Below are 15,807 nucleotides of genomic sequence, written 5' to 3'. Positions count from 1 at the left end.
AGCTATTCATCCGGGAGAATACGGGGAGTCTATGCCTTCTGAGGCAGTGCTGAACACTGAAAACCAGTTCATAAGAGCCAAATAACCATGTGGAAATCTAGCTTGTGAGCTCTCTTATAGGGGCACCTGGCAGGCCACTGTAGGAAATCGGGTGCTGCAGGAGGGGTGGCCAGATGTGGCCTGGTATCCCAGGAGATTTGGGGAGGGCCTTGGGATAAAGCTTGGCACGGATGCTACCCTGGATTCTCCAGAAGCGCTCAAGTAAAGCCATGTCATTTCCACCCCCCACTTTTTCCACCCCCAGTCCAGACTGAAGGGCCCACTGCCAGCTGGCAGGAGAAGGGGATTCCTGGGCGTTTGGTCTGATCCAGCAGGGATGCTGCGACCTTTGGAACTTCAGAGTTCACAGGGCACATTTCAGGTCTCACAGAAGCCTGGAATATGTTGGCAGCATTTATCACCCCCTGAGGCTCCTGGGTAATTCTCTTCTGCCTCTCCCAGAATTTAGTAAAAGGATGTGTGGAGTATACACAGGGCAAGATTTCCAGCTCATGGGAAGGGAGTGTGTGAAGTGAGGAACAAACATTCTAATGGAAGAGGAAGTCACAACCAACACCCTTCCTCCTTTCTCTTCGTAACAGGCAGTGGAGAGATGCTGTTGAGTCATTCCAGAGGTGTGGAAACAGCTGCTTTACCTCCAGTCCAGGTAAGGGGAATCAGCAGGGGACAGCCTGGGTTCCCTCCTACTTTCTCAAGGGTGTTTTTGTTCCTGCAGTTTCTACAGTGGTCCAGGTGAGAGAGGCTCTGAATACCACTCCCTCGACCTCTGCCAAGACATACATCCCGCTCCATCCCAGACTGCTCCCTTCCAGAGTGCAGTCTCCGCCTGGCATCATCCCTGATGAGGGAATCTGCTTTTTCTTCCAGTGCCCCTTTTCCTTTGAGGACGTGTCTGTCTGTTTCACCCCAGCAGAGTGGGACCTGCTGGATCCGGGCCAGAAAACTCTCTACAGGGAAGTCATGCGGGAGAACTATTGGAGCGTCATCTCTCTGGGTAAGGAGGATCTCCCACAAGTGCCAAAAGTGTTAATTGCTCCACATTGGATGATGCATGAATCAAACTTGCACAGCAATGCATCATTTTGAGGCCTCTCCAGATACTTGCCGAGGGGCAACTGAGGCCATTGTTGTGGCCATCACCCCTAACCAGAGATGGTGTCCTGGCCAGAGGTAAGGATGAGGATGAGAGCCAGCAAGCCAGACATGTTCAGGTGCTCACACAGATTCCAGAGTTCAGTCTCAGAAGTCCACAGACCGAAAGTGCACAAGCCGAAGGGTCGTTACCAGAACGGGTAAACCAGAGAGTGTAGCCCGGAGGTCCAAGGGTCCTGCACAAGGTAGAGAGTCACACAGCTGAAGTCAAAGTCCAAGATCAAACACAGAAAAGGTCAGGTGTTGTGGTAACAAAATCTAAGAGGATGACTTGTTGCTTCCACAACATGCAGGCTCCTACCAATTCCGCCGTTGAACAACTCTTTTTGTTATAAAGTTTCCCCTAATATCCTGCATGTACGTTCCCTCTCTTAATTTAAACCTGTTATTTTAAGTCCTTTCCTCTGCTGCCAACAGAGACAGCTCCCCACCTTCCTCTATGTGACAGCCCTTGAAATAGTTCAAGAAACCAATCATGTCGCCCCTCAGCCTCCTCTTCTCCAGACTGAAGATTCCCAAGTCCCTCGGCCTCTCTTAATTACTTTAGCCTCAGCTGCTGCATCAGGACTGGGTGGTGGCTCTGGATCAGCTGCTGGTGGTGAGTCTTCATCAGCCTGCAGCTCATCAGCCTGTTTCCTGCTTCTGCTGACTCAGAGCCAGCCATGCGTGACTCCCCTTCTCCTGAGGAGTCCTCCTCCACTGAGGATTTCATGCTGAGCTCAGGTTGGCCCAGAACAGAGATCCTCAGAAAGGCTCTGGAAGGGGCTAGATTCTGATTTCTCTTTTCCTAATCCGGCCCTTCTAAAACATAGAAAGATTTATGAAGGATGTAAAACCGAGACACCACTAAACAGTGCAGTTTCTACAGCTCAGCAACAGAAAATCATGAAAAGCTCACTGTTTTATCTTACGCATGAAATACCTGGTATTGGATAGTAGATCTAGTTGTGAAAGCAATGTCACCCCAGAGTCGGAAGCAACTGGTGCTTGCACAGGGGGCATTTCCTTTTCTTTCTTTTCATTTCCTTTTCTTTCCTTGTTACTACATGCGGTCTGGGGGCTGATTCAGGCTCTCAGAGGGCTCCTATAAGGCCCCCGAGCAACTGGCTGTCATCTGCTTCCTTCTCCCCATCTCTTGCTTCCTTCTGCATCACAGCTTGCCTTGCCAGGCTTGCTCAATCGCACAGGAACTACAGATCAAAGTCTCTGTTTTCTCAACTGGCTGAGGCTCCTCCCATGGGGAGGAAGGTGGGAGGAAGGGCTTGTTTGAAATCTGCCTCCGTTCCTGAGGACTGGAAGGTAGCAAATGTCACCCCCATCTTTAAAAAGGGTTCCAGAGGAGATCCGGGAAATTACAGGCCAGTCAGTCTGACTTCAATACCGGGAAAGTTGGTAGAAACCATTATCAAGGACAGAATGAGTAGGCACATTGATGAACATGGGTTATTGAGGAAGACTCAGCATGGGTTCTGTAAAGGAACATCTTGCCTCACTAACCTGTTACATTTCTTTGAGGGGGTGAACAAACATGTGGACAAAGGAGACCCGATAGATGTTGTTTACCTTGACTTCCAGAAAGCTTTTGATAAAGTTCCTCATCAAAGGCTCCTGAGAAAGCTTGAGAGTCATGGAGTAAAAGGACAGGTCCTCTTGTGGATCAAAAACTGGCTGAGTAATAGGAAGCAGAGAGTGAGTATAAATGGGCAGTCTTCGCAATGGAGGACGGTAAGCAGTGGGGTGCCGCAGGGCTCGGTACTGGGTCCCATGCTCTTTAACTTGTTCATAAATGATTTAGAGTTGGGAGTGAGCAGTGAAGTGGCCAAGTTTGCGGATGACACTAAATTGTTCAGGGTGATGAGAACCAGAGAGGATTGTGAGGAACTCCAAAGGGATCTGTTGAGGCTGGGTGAGTGGGCGTCAACATGGCAGATGCGGTTCAATGTGGCCAAGTGCAAAGTAATGCACATTGGGGCCAAGAATCCCAGCTACAAATACAAGTTGATGGGGTGTGAACTGGCAGAGACTGACCAAGAGAGAGATCTTGGGGTCGTGGTAGATAACTCACTGAAAATGTCAAGACAGTGTGCGTTTGCAATAAAAAAGGCCAACGCCATGCTGGGAATTATTAGGAAGGGAATGGAAAACAAATCAGCCAGTATCATAATGCCCCTGTATAAATCGATGGTGCGGTCTCATTTGGAGTACTGTGTGCAGTTCTGGTCGCCGCACCTCAAAAAGGATATTATAGCATTGGAGAAAGTCCAGAGAAGGGCAACTAGAATGATTAAAGGGCTGGAGCACTTTTCCTATGAAGAAAGGTTGAAACGCTTGGGACTCTTTAGCTTGGAGAAACGTTGACTGTGGGGTGACATGATAGAGGTTTACAAGATAATGCATGGGATGGAGAAAGTAGAGAAAGAAGTACTTTTCTCCCTTTCTCACAATACAAGAACTCGTGGGCATTCAATGAAATTGCTGAGCAGAAAGGTTAAAACGGATAAAAGGAAGTACTTCTTCACCCATAGGGTGATTAACATGTGGAATTCACTGCCACAGGAGGTGGTGGCGGCCACAAGTATAGCCACCTTCAAGAGGGGTTTAGATAAAAATATGGAGCACAGGTCCATCAGTGGCTATTAGCCACAGTGTGTGTGTATATATAAAATTTTTTGCCACTGTGTGACACAGAGTTTTGGACTGGATGGTCCGTTGGCCTGATCCAACATGGCTTCTCTTATGTTCTTATGTTCTTAAATAGGTACACATGGCTCGGCCCAACAAGGTAAAGCCCTATATGGCCGAGGACCTGCCTACTTGAGGGACCGTCTCTCCCCATATGAACCCCAGAGAGCGCTGAGGTCAGCTGGAAAGAACCAGCTGAATATCCCTGGGCCAAGGGAGGCCAAATTGAAGACTACTCGGAAACGGGCCTTCTCTATTGCAGCTCCACTACTGTGGAACCAGCTCCCGGAGGAAGTGCGGACCCTGCGGTGTTTGGACCAATTCCGCAGGGCCTGCAAGACCTTCCTCTTTAAAATGGCCTTCACTTAATGCTGAGCCAAGATAGATTCGCTGAAAATGGTTTAGCCACTGAATTTTATAGAAGATCTGAGTATAGCACCATAATGTTAATTTTAATATAAGTTGATTTAATGATGGTTTTATCTAATTATAATTATTGTGTATTATGGTTTTACTGTGTATTCTATCTATGTGTTGTGAGCCGCCCTGAGCCTGCCTCAGCGGGGAGGGCGGGATATAAATAAAAAGTTGTTATTATTATAATTATTATTAAGGACTCCTATATGTCAGATCCAGCCCTCATAACAAATGAATTTGACACACCTGGCCTAAATTATTCTACAAAAAAATCACAATGAAGCAAGAAAACATCAAAGCACACCAGCACAGCACAAGCAATAAAGGTTGCCTGGCTTCCCTCTCGTATATACTAGTATCATACTTTCTACCGCTCCAGAGACAGGCGGTCCAAATTACCCAATCAAGGGTCCTCCCTGGTGGAACTTTCCAGAGGTTGTCAGCATCCTCCCCATCCCCCTTCCCTCTTGGTTACACAAGGGGATACAGGTTCTCAGTTACCATAATAACCGCAGTCCTGACTCCACCTTGAAAAAGATAAGGATGTGAGCTGCAGGGAGAGTCAAATCATGAACCAGGCCACTTAATTATCACATTAACCCTTGAGGGGTACTAGGGTGCCTTGCCTCACAGATGTGTTCCCCTTAGATTTGTTGGGATTGTGGACTATGATCTAGACTATGGTTTATCCTTCCAGAAGAATTTATACTTTTGAATTTCTTTCCTTCCCCATATAAGAATGATTTCTCTCTCTCCCCCTCCTCCCCCCAAAAAAGACAGAAGTATAAGAGAGGCTTTGGTGGAGAAAGACAACGTCCTCACATCCCAAGAAAGGCTGGAGAATTTCTCAAGGGGATCCCAAGAACACATTTCCTTTCCGAGTGAGCTGACTGAGAGTGAGTATCCTGCACGGTTATGTCCAGGGAACAGTCAAGGAACAGCCATGCAGCTTTTTTGCTTCACTTCTGAGCAATGTTTCGTTTGGTGCAGTCATGCAGCCCGTTGGGTAAGGAGGGAGTGAGGCCTTTTGGGGACTGGGATTTGGAGAGTTAGGAACTCCTTCTGAGCAAGAACTCTGTAATAAGCTTTTTGTCCTCCAGCGTGCTATTTCAGGTTGTGCAAATAGGTTTCTCTGTTTTATTTAGCATTACAACGCCACTGGCTGGGGGAGAATCCAGTGCTGTGTTCACAGGGCCCCTCCCTTCTAACTAGACAAGTTTTCTTTCCTGTGCTGCCGTGTGGAACAGCAGCGTGTTCATTGTTGCAGTGAGTCTTTTGGGGAAAGCCCTTCAGTTGGCTCTGGGGGTTCCTGGTCCTTTCTGATAAAACCCCAGGCTTCTGCCTTGTTCCCTGCGGGGCGGGGGGGGGGGAGGAGTTTCCTGTATTGCAGCAAGGGACATTGCTGGATGAATCTCCACATCTCCTGGGATATCCAGCCAGCAAGCCAGCAAGACCCTAGCATCTGGTTTGACCTGTAAGTCTGCCTAAGGGCACTAGAAGAGAGCTAGTTTGTACTGTCTGCTTTGTTATTTTTAAGTCACTTCTTATTCTTTTCAGTTGCCAAGCACCATCTTCAATAAATCATTCTGTGTTGTTGGAACCTTGCGTGGCTTCAGGCTGGATGAGCCGGGAGTATGTGTGGGGGGGGGGGTAGTTTGGCATTGCAAGCTTAGCTGTGGCTCTGGAGGGGATGAAGTATCCTTAGATACTAGACACTCTGGGGAAAGGGGGGAGGTGGTTAAGATCAGGGAAGCTGGAGGGGGCTGAAGAGCCATCAGTCCTTTCCACCTGCAATCACAGAGATGTCTTTGGACCTTACCTGCCTTCCCAGGCGTTAAAGGGATCTCTCTCCTTATTCCAGCAGAGGATGATCAGAGAAACGAGGAGGGTGAGGAACTTGTCCAGCAGTTGCCAGATGGACTTCAAGATTTGAAAGAAAACAATAGAAACCGAGGCAGACCTAAGAGAAAGGAAGGCAGCCGTATGGATGAGAAGAGAAAAGGAAAAAGGTTTAATGTACATTTTCCAAAGCAAAGAATAATTAAAGCATATACATCCAAACAGTGTAGCAAGTACTTCAAAAAGAGATCACAGCTCTTTGTGCGTCAAAAAGTACACAGAGGCAAGGAACCTTTTGAATGTTCAGAGTGTGGGAAGAGATTCAATCACAATAGCACTCTTCAATGTCATCAAAGAACCCACACAGGGGAGAAACTTTTTGCATGTTCAGAGTGCGGAAAGAGATTCAGTCTAAGTGCGTCTCTTCATCGGCATCAGAGAATCCACACAGGAGAGAAACCTTTTGAATGCTCAGAGTGTGGAAAGAGATTCAGTCGGAGTGGCACTCTAAAACTGCATCAGAGAATCCACACAGGGGAGAAACCTTTTGAATGCTCAGAGTGTGGAAAGAGATTCAGTCAGAGTGGCCATCTTCAGCAGCACCAGAGAACCCACACAGGGGAGAAACCTTTTACATGCTCAGAGTGTGGAAAGAGATTCAGTCAAAGTGTATCTCTTCAACTGCATCAGAGAATCCACACAGGGGAGAAACCTTTTGCATGCTCAGAGTGTGGAAAGAGATTCAGGCAGAGTGGCCATCTTCAGCAGCACCAGAGAACCCACACAGGGCAGAAACCTTTTCCATGCTCAGAGTGTGGAAAGAAATTCAGTCTAAGTATGTGTCTTCATCAGCATCAGAGAATCCACACAGGGGAGAAACCTTTTGAATGCTCCGAGTGTGGAAAGAGATTCAGTCAGAGTGGCACTCTTCAGCAGCATCAGAAAACCCACACAGGGGAGAAACCTTTTGAATGCTCAGAGTGTGGAAAGAGATTCAGTCACAGTGGTGATCTTCAAAAGCATCAGAGAACCCACACAGGGGAGAAACCTTTTGAATGCTCATAGTGTGGAAAGAGATTCAGTCGGAGTAGCCATCTTCAGGTGCACCAGAGAACTCACACAGGGGAGAAAGCTTTTGCATGCTCAGAGTGTGGAAAGAGATTCAGTCAGAGCAGCACTCTAAAGCTGCATCAGAGAACCCACACAGGGGAGAAACCTTTTGAATTCTCAGAGTGTGGAAAAGGATTCAGTCACAGTGGTGGTCTTCAAAAGCATCAGAGAACCCACACAGGGGAGAAACCTTTTAAATGCTCAGAGTGTGGAAAAGGATTCAGTCACAGTGGTGGTCTTCAAAAGCATCAGAGAACCCACACAGGGGAGAAATCTTTTGAATGCTCAGAGTGTGGAAAGAGATTCAGTCAGAGTAGTCATCTTCAGCGGCACCAGAGAACCCACACAGGGGAGAAACCTTTTGAATGCTCAGAGTGTGGAAAGAGATTCAGTCACAGTGGTGATCTTCGAAAGCATCAGAGAACCCACACAGGGGAGAAATCTTTTGAATGCTCAGAGTGTGCAAAGAGATTCAGTCACAGTGGTGATCTTCGAAAGCACCAGAGAACCCACACAGGGGAGAAACCTTTTGAATGCTCAGAGTGTGGAAAGAGATTCAGTCGGAGTAGCCATCTTCAGGTGCATCAGAGAACCCACACAGGGGGGAAACCTTTTGAATGCTCAGAGTGTGGAAAGAGATTCAGTCATAATAGCCAACTTCAGCAGCATCAGAGAACCCACACAAGGGAGAAACCTTTTACATGCTCAGAGTGTGGAAAGAGATTCAGTTACAGTGGCGATTTTCGAAAGCATCAGAGAACCCACACAGCGGAGAAACCTTTTGAATGCTCAGAGTGTAAAAAGAGATTCAGTCACAGTGGTGATCTTCAAAAGCATCAGAGAACCCACACAGGGGAGAAATCTTTTGAATGCTCAGAGTGTGGAAAGAGATTCAGTTGGAGTAGCCATCTTCAGGTGCACCAGAGAACCCACACAGGGGAGAAACCTTTTGAATGCTCAGAGTGTGGAAAGAGATTCAGTCAGAGTAGCCATCTTCAGGTGCACCAGAGAACCCACACAGGGGAGAAACCTTTTGAATGCTCAGAGTGTTGAAGGAGATTCCGTCAGAATAGCCAACTTCAGCAGCACCAGAGAACCCACATATTGGAGAAACCTTTTACATGCTCAGAGTGTGGAAAGAGATTCAGTTACAGTGGCGATTTTCGAAAGCATCAGAGAACCCACACAGTGGAGAAACCTTTTGAATGCTCAGAGTGTGGAAAGAGATTCATTCACAGCAGCACTCTAAAGCTGCATCAGAGAACCCACACAGGGGAGAAACCTTTTGAATGCTCAGAGTGTGGAAAGAGATTTAGTTACAGTGGTGATCTTCGAAAGCATCAGAGAACCCACACAGGGGAGAAACCTTTTGAATGCTCAGAGTGTGGAAAGAGATTCAGTCGGAGTAGCCATCTTCAGGTGCACCAGACAACCCACACAGGGGAGAAACCTTTTGAATGCTCAGAGTGTGGAAAGAGATTCAGTCACAGTGGTGCTCTTCGAAATCATCAGAGAACCCACACAGGGGAGAAACCTTTTGAATGCTCAGAGTGTGGAAAGAGATTCAGTCAGAGTGGCACTCTTCACCAGCACTGGAGAACCCACACAGGGGAGAAACCTGTTGCATGCTCTGAGTGTGGCAAGAGATTCAGTCGAAGTGTGTCTCTTCATCTACATCAGAGAACCCACACATGGGGAAAACTTCTTTGAATGCTCAGAATGTGGAAAGAGATTCAGTTGGCATAGATATCTTCAACAAATCAGACCCCCAGAGAGCTCGTATCAGGCCCCCAAGCAACTGGCTATCATCTGCCGCCTTCTCCCTCTTTCTTGCTTCCTTCTGTATCACAGCTTTCTTTGCAAGGCTTGCTCAATTGCATGGGAACTACAGAGCAAAACCTCTTTTCTCCATTGGCTGAGGCTCCTGCTTTGGGGAGGAAGAGGGGAGAGTTAGGGCTGCCTTTGCCAGACTGGCTCAATCACACTGCAGAACTACAGAGCCAAATCTCTCTGCCTTCTAATGGCTGGGGTCCTCCCCCTCCTGGTCCCCTGGGGAAGGAAGGAAAGAGCCAGAGCTTCCTTTGCCCAGTTCTCTGGATCCCATGGGAGAAATACAAGGAAAGCACCTTTAAGACCAATAAGTGCTAATGTTTTCAGCATGTTTTATGGGGGGGTGTGACATTGCGAGCCAAGGAGATGAATGCTTGAAAACAAAGCTCCGAGTCTACCCCCTATAAACTTACTCGCCAAAGCGCCCGGCTTTATTTTTTCTTTCTTTAATTAGTATGGGATCAGCTGATGGACAAAAATCCAGATCAAAAAGAAATCCAAAAGGCTCTGTCAAGGATTATTTCCCAAAAGGGCCCTGGTCTAAGGCCTCGAGAGTGTCATCTATTTCTGCAGGCAAAATGGCGTCGGGAGGCGGGAAAAGCACACCGGACGACCTAGCGTTTTTCAGATCCGAGGTAATGGAAGCTTTTAAGAATTTAGAACAGAATATGACTGATAAAATTTCTTCTATGATCCAGCCATTCTGCCCAAATCGTGGAACTTAAAACGGCCTTAGAAAAAGTGATAGAGACAGCCGATTCTGCTGTTAACATGGCTAGTATGTCTCAAGATGACGCACAGTACTTTTATAAACGGGACGAATGGGCTACAGATAAAATTATCACGCTTGAAAACCAATTAAAAATGGGGAATGTTGATATTCATAGTCTCCCTGAGAACTCAGCCTCTCTTACTGATTTAAAGGCTCTTATTTCTATGTGGTTAGCAAAAACAATGGATTTTTCCGAGTCTGAACTCAGCGCCCTGGAAGCCGCTTACGGAATCGGTCCCATGCGTGGGCAGAAAGCAATGGTACCCAGAGACATTCTAGTCCGCTTTTCGTCGGGCTTCATTAAGGCTAAACTTTTGTATAAAGCCCGTGCTGCAAAGTTAGGAGATCACACTGTGCAAGTCCTACAAGATTTGTCACCGGAAACTTTGCAAAGGCAGAAGCCGTTGAAACCAATTATCAAAATTCTAAACAAGGAAAACATTAGATATCGCTGGTTTGCTTCATATAAATTGCAAGTCTCAACTCAAGAGCATTTGTTTTTGGCTAGAGATCTTGACTCCAGAATAAGCATTGCTACAAGATTTGAATCTCCCCATTCCTACCGGAGTTTTGGAAGCAGCTTCTGAAGATCATCCATCCTCCTCCTAATAACTGGCTAATTTTGGTGATGAGAGTGGGAAAAGGCGGAATTCTACCTATGGTGGCAGTATGAGTATACCTATAATCAGTAATTACACCTCAGTGGGAAAAGGGGGTGGATTCTAATGCAATAGGCTTTTGATTTCTCTCGTTCACTGATCTAATGTTGTATTATTCATGTTCCGCTAGAAAGTTATAATGAAAAGTTTTATATGTTTGGCATTGTTTTATTTCACTTGCAAAGTTCTAAAATGCTGGGTTGATATTGCTTGTTACAATCATATTAGGGGTGGGGGGACGGAGTTTTTCGGTTCTATATATTGCTCCAATTTGTTGCTATTTTCACCCAAGTGGGGTCTCTGGTAGTGAGGCTTCCAATCTACACTTTTACAGAAGTTTTTGTTGTTTTGCCAGAATTGGGTTAACAGAGTTGGTTGGAGTGTTGGTGACTAGTAATAGTAGATGGTAGATGACTGGTGTTGGTTAATGTTAGTTTTTGTTTTGGGCAGCATGAATGTACGATGTTATTTTGCTTTTTGTTCAGAGCTGTTTGCAATCTCTGACATGCAACTCTTCCTCATAGGCTTGACTTACAGTCTCCGGGGTATGCTTTTAGCTGATTCTTCGGTATTTCGTACTGATGCTATGAAATGTAAAAATTATAACGAACCTACATTTTTCTGCTTTCAAATATGGCTGATTGTCAACTGAAATTTTTATCTTTGAATTGTAATGGGCTAAATAATTTAATAATAATAATAATAATAATAATAAAAACCCGAATAGCCTCTGCCATTTCCCGTCAGAACTTATATTGTTAGACCGCTGGAAAAGTATTTCTATCACAGCTCTTAGCAAATCCTTGATATCTTTTTTACTTGCATCAGCTAAAATGGTACTAGCACAGTCTGGAAGATCTCCTAATTCCCCTTCTGTAAAAGTCTGGCATGCAAAAATTTGAGAGGTATATGCAATGGGCAAGATAGCAGATAGTTTGAGTTGTGTAACAGATTCTGAAAGTAACAATTCTCCACTCTATAAATGGCTCCCCTTTCTTGAATTTTCTTTTGGCCATTTGGACTCTGTGCGCTCTTACATACCCTGTAGATACTTTGACATTATTAATCTAATGTAACCTGGATGAGGCAACATTGAGCGTAGTTTCTTTAATGTACTCGACTGCCAAGTATGAGTTTTCTTTTGGCCATTCTGTTATATGCTATATATATATGCTGGGGGGGGTGGTGGTGGTTATTATTATTATTATTATTTGGTTTTGTTTTTGTATATTATTATTTCAATGTGTTTTTTTTCATTTCTGGGTTATGGACTAGATATGTATTTATGGAATACATTGTATTTGCTTTTATTACTTTCAATAAAAATGTTGACAATTTTTTTAAAAAGCATCTTTTATTTTAATATTGTTTTCCTTAAAAAAATTCTTTAATAGTGTTTGTGTCCTTTATAAAGTTTATATCTCTGCTGCCTAATCTTAAATAGGTACTGACATGGCCCGGCCCAACAAGGTCCCATTTATGTCATAACAAATGAGTTTGACGCCCCTGGCTTAGCCCATCAGAAGGTTGAGGAGGAGCGGGCTGAAATTGAATCCAGCGAAGACAGAAGTCCTTTGTCTAGGTCGGGGCGCTCGGGGAGGGGAAATACCTCTCCCTGTCTTCGACGGGGCGCCGCTGAAAGCGGTGCACCGGGTTAGGAGCCTGGGAGTTTTACTGGAGCCTGCACTATCAATGGGGGCCCAGATTGCAGCCACTGCCAAGTCAGCCTTTTTCCATCTAAGGCGGGCAAAGCAGTTGGCTCCCTTCCTAGAGCGCCAAGATCTGGCAATGGTGCTTCATGCAACGGTCACCTCGAGACTGGATTACTGTAATGCCCTCTACATGGGGCTGCCTCTGTACCGAACCCGGAAGCTGCAGCTGGTGCAGAATGCAGCGGCCAGACTGTTGTTAGGGCTTCCTAAATGGGAACACATACAGCCTGGGCTGCGCGAACTGCACTGGCTGCCAGTTATATATCGGGTCCGTTCCAAAGTGCTGGTCATTACCTTTAAAGCCCTATATGGTCGAGGACCTGTCTACCTCAGGGACCGTCTCTCCCCATATGAACCCCAGAGAGCACTGAGGTCAACCGGGAAAAACTTGTTGACTATTCCCGGACCGAGAGAGGTGAAGCTGCAATGTACCCGTAACCGGGCCTTCTCCTCTATAGCTCCGAGCCTATGGAACCAACTTCCAGAGGAAATGCGGGCCCTGCGGGACCTCGAACAGTTCCGCAGGGCCTGCAAGACCTTCCTCTTCCGACTGGCTTTCGCTGATGAAAATGGAAATTGCTAAGGAAACCGCCATCACAAAAGCAAATATGGCATTAGCACTTTTATTAATTTAATTTTAAAACTTGAGCAGATTTTTAATTAAATGTTCATGATGTTTAAATGTAATTTTATTTACTTGTATAGTTAAACTTGAATTATGTTGTTAGCCGCCCTGAGCCTGCTCCGGCGGGGAGGGCGGGATACAAATAAAATTTTGTTGTTGTTGTTGTCTTCTAGAAAGCTTGAATGTACACAGAAATTTTGCGCTAAGGCCAGAAGAAATGTTCGAAATGCTCAGATTATGGCAGGAGCTTTAGCCATGTCAGAAGCCCTCAAATACATCCCATAATCCCAAATGCTGTTAAAGGGACACCGTACTTCACCCCTCCAGGCAGTTGGCAACCCTAGATTAACTGTTTCTTTATGAATCAGAAAACTCCACTAAGGAAAAGTCAGAGCTCATTAAAGAGATTATTATTTGTTGCAGGTAAATCGGAGTTCGTGAATTCAGAAACTCCAGTTGGGACAAAATGTCACAGCGCAGCTATTATGGGAGCTTAGATGGAGCATATATCTCCCATTCTACAGCCTCTCCACTGGCTGCCCATCAGTTACTGGGCTCCATTTAAAGTGTTGGCTGTTACCCAGAAAGCCCTTCCTGGCCTTGCCAGACGGCCCTCTGTGACACCACAAGGTCTCTGCTCCTCTGGGTGAGGTCTTCCACAGGGGCCAGCCTGCAAATGGACAAAATCAGCAACTCCATTTTACACTGAGAGTTTTTTCTCTTTGAAAGGAGTGACAGATGTGAGTCAAGAGTGACAGATGGGGCTGGACTAGATGACCCTGGGGGTCCCTTCCAACCCTATGATTCTATGCATACAATCGACAGAATTGTAGGGCATTTAATAAACAACACAATCTGAAATCAGAGCTAGAGGTAACCGTTGGTTTTAACATAATATATTGATACAAAATTTACTTTGCAGGATCCTAGATTCCCTAAGCTAAACCCAGTAGCACAGACCACAGTTCCTAATGGTTTCTCCAAGTTTACTTTGTAAGTCATTATGGACAGTGCGAGTCTCTTGTCTAGGCAGAAAAGCTCTCTTGATCCACTCAGTTTCGAATGGTTTCTTGACCTCAAGCAGGGCGCTCCTTCACACGCCATAGTACTATCCTTATCAGCAATGCAGGCCTGCATTGGACGCCTGATAAGGATAGTACTTACTATGGCATTCCTGCTATTATGCGTGCTAATTAGAGAAAGCTAGGAATTCTTTTGGCACTGCTGGACCTGGAAAACTGTACAAAACACTCAAGAATGGTGCCTGGAAGAAGGATTTGAGATCCGAAACGGCTTGCAAAGCGGACCGGTTCTCCGTTGGACCACCTACTTTTAATACTGGACTGAATGTTATTTAGAGGCTTTCAGCCACATAAGGGCAGTAGGAGCACTGAGTAACTTGTGAGGTTTTTACTTGGTGAGATGCACTGATAATATTCGTTTTGTATTTTGACAGTTATTATTCACAAGTTAAAGCTGCATTTTACACGGAGAGTTTTTTCTTTTTGTTGTGGCTTAGTCTCTCCTCCGTGGTCCCGTTTACATCGTGACGACTCCTTTCAGAGAGGCCTGCTATTCGAAAGCCCTGAGAGACAAGCAGATCTCCTGAAGGGTTGCTTGAATGCTCCCTGTTTCCTCTCTACATTAATTTTTTACTCCCATTGATTTCCTGCCCAGCTTCCTGTTGGCTGACAAAGTGTCTGAGCGACCACAGCAGAGTTTTATACCTCTGGGAATTTAAGTGCCAGCTTGGCACTTAATTCCATAATTTGGAATATGGAATTCCTTGAATTTCATAATTTGGGGTGGGGGGGGGAAACATGGAAATAGTTTTTTATCTGCTCCTGTGCATAACAGCTAGTAAAAGGTTAAGAAGCAGCCAAGACAGTTCCTGGAGAGGATACAACATGGAGGAGAGAAAGACTGAAGTCCTCCAACATCCTCCTCGTGGGATCTGGCTTTGCTTGCAGGAGAGCTGGAGGATGGGGCCCTGAGAAGCCAGATTGGGGGGTGCCTGGATGGGGGAAGAGTGGGGGGGCTGGGAGGAAAAGCTGCCCCAGGCTGGGCAACCCTGCAAGGGGGTCCCACTCTGTCCCACATGATGAGCAAAGCCGGGAAGGAGGAGTTCAGGCTGGCTTCTACTCCAAGGGGAAATGATCCAGATGTGCATCATTTGCAGAAAGGCAGGAGATCTTTCCGACTTCCCCAGGCAGGCCCTTCCATAAGATGGGGCCACAACAAAGAAAGCACTTGTCTGGTGAGTTGTTGATTTTGCCCATTGGCAGGGTGGTACCTAGAGGAGGCCCTACTCAGATGGATCTGGAGAGGTGGGAAAAGGGAACAGCCAATGAGGCACAGAAGGGACAGCTTGCCCGAGACCCCTCTCTGATATAGGCAGGGTTGCCAACCTCCAGGTGGTGCCTGGAGTAATTTCCCAGGAAAAGTGATCTCAAAGCAACTGAAATCAGTTGGCCTGGAGAAAATGGCTGCTTTGGCAACCCTACCTGGTTGACTTGCATGCAGGCTGGTTCAAGGCATGTTGTCTCCCCAAGCAAGGGAAGCCCGTTGCATCCTGGGAGCCTGGGCTGCAGGTAGCGAAGCAGTGCCCGGGGAGGAGGCCTGTCCAGGGTTGCCATGGAAATAATGTCTCCCTGCTCAGTCTGCTAAAAGGGCTCCTCCCGAGCAGTTGTTTTCCCTCCTCTCTGTTGGTTTCTTCCCTCCTTGTTTAAGAGAAGCTTGAATTTGCCTCAAAAGCTTGATTGGTCATCTTTCTGTACCCTTCCTGGGGTATGTGGAGGTGCTTGGGGGAGGGAGGGGTCTATCTGGGCCCTCCCTAGTTTGGTGGTTGCTTGCAGCTACTTGTGGCCCTTTCCTGGTGAAGGGGAGAGGAGGGGTGTGTGGGGCTGAAAGGCTCCTGGGGGGTGCCCATCGCACCTGTGCCCCACCCAC

The 15,807-nt window shown here is 46.3% G+C and overlaps 1 pseudogene; it reads left to right on the top strand.

Moving 5' to 3' along the window:
- LOC132574411 (zinc finger protein 658B-like) overlaps positions 1–15,807 on the top strand; it is a 38,321-nt pseudogene that overhangs the window by 3,016 nt on the left and 19,498 nt on the right.

This window comes from Heteronotia binoei, chromosome 6, assembly GCF_032191835.1.
Source record: "Heteronotia binoei isolate CCM8104 ecotype False Entrance Well chromosome 6, APGP_CSIRO_Hbin_v1, whole genome shotgun sequence".
Taxonomy (NCBI): Eukaryota; Metazoa; Chordata; class Lepidosauria; order Squamata; family Gekkonidae; genus Heteronotia; species Heteronotia binoei.
Note: the sequence above shows the minus strand (reverse complement) of the source record. Positions and strands in the feature narration are given on the sequence as shown.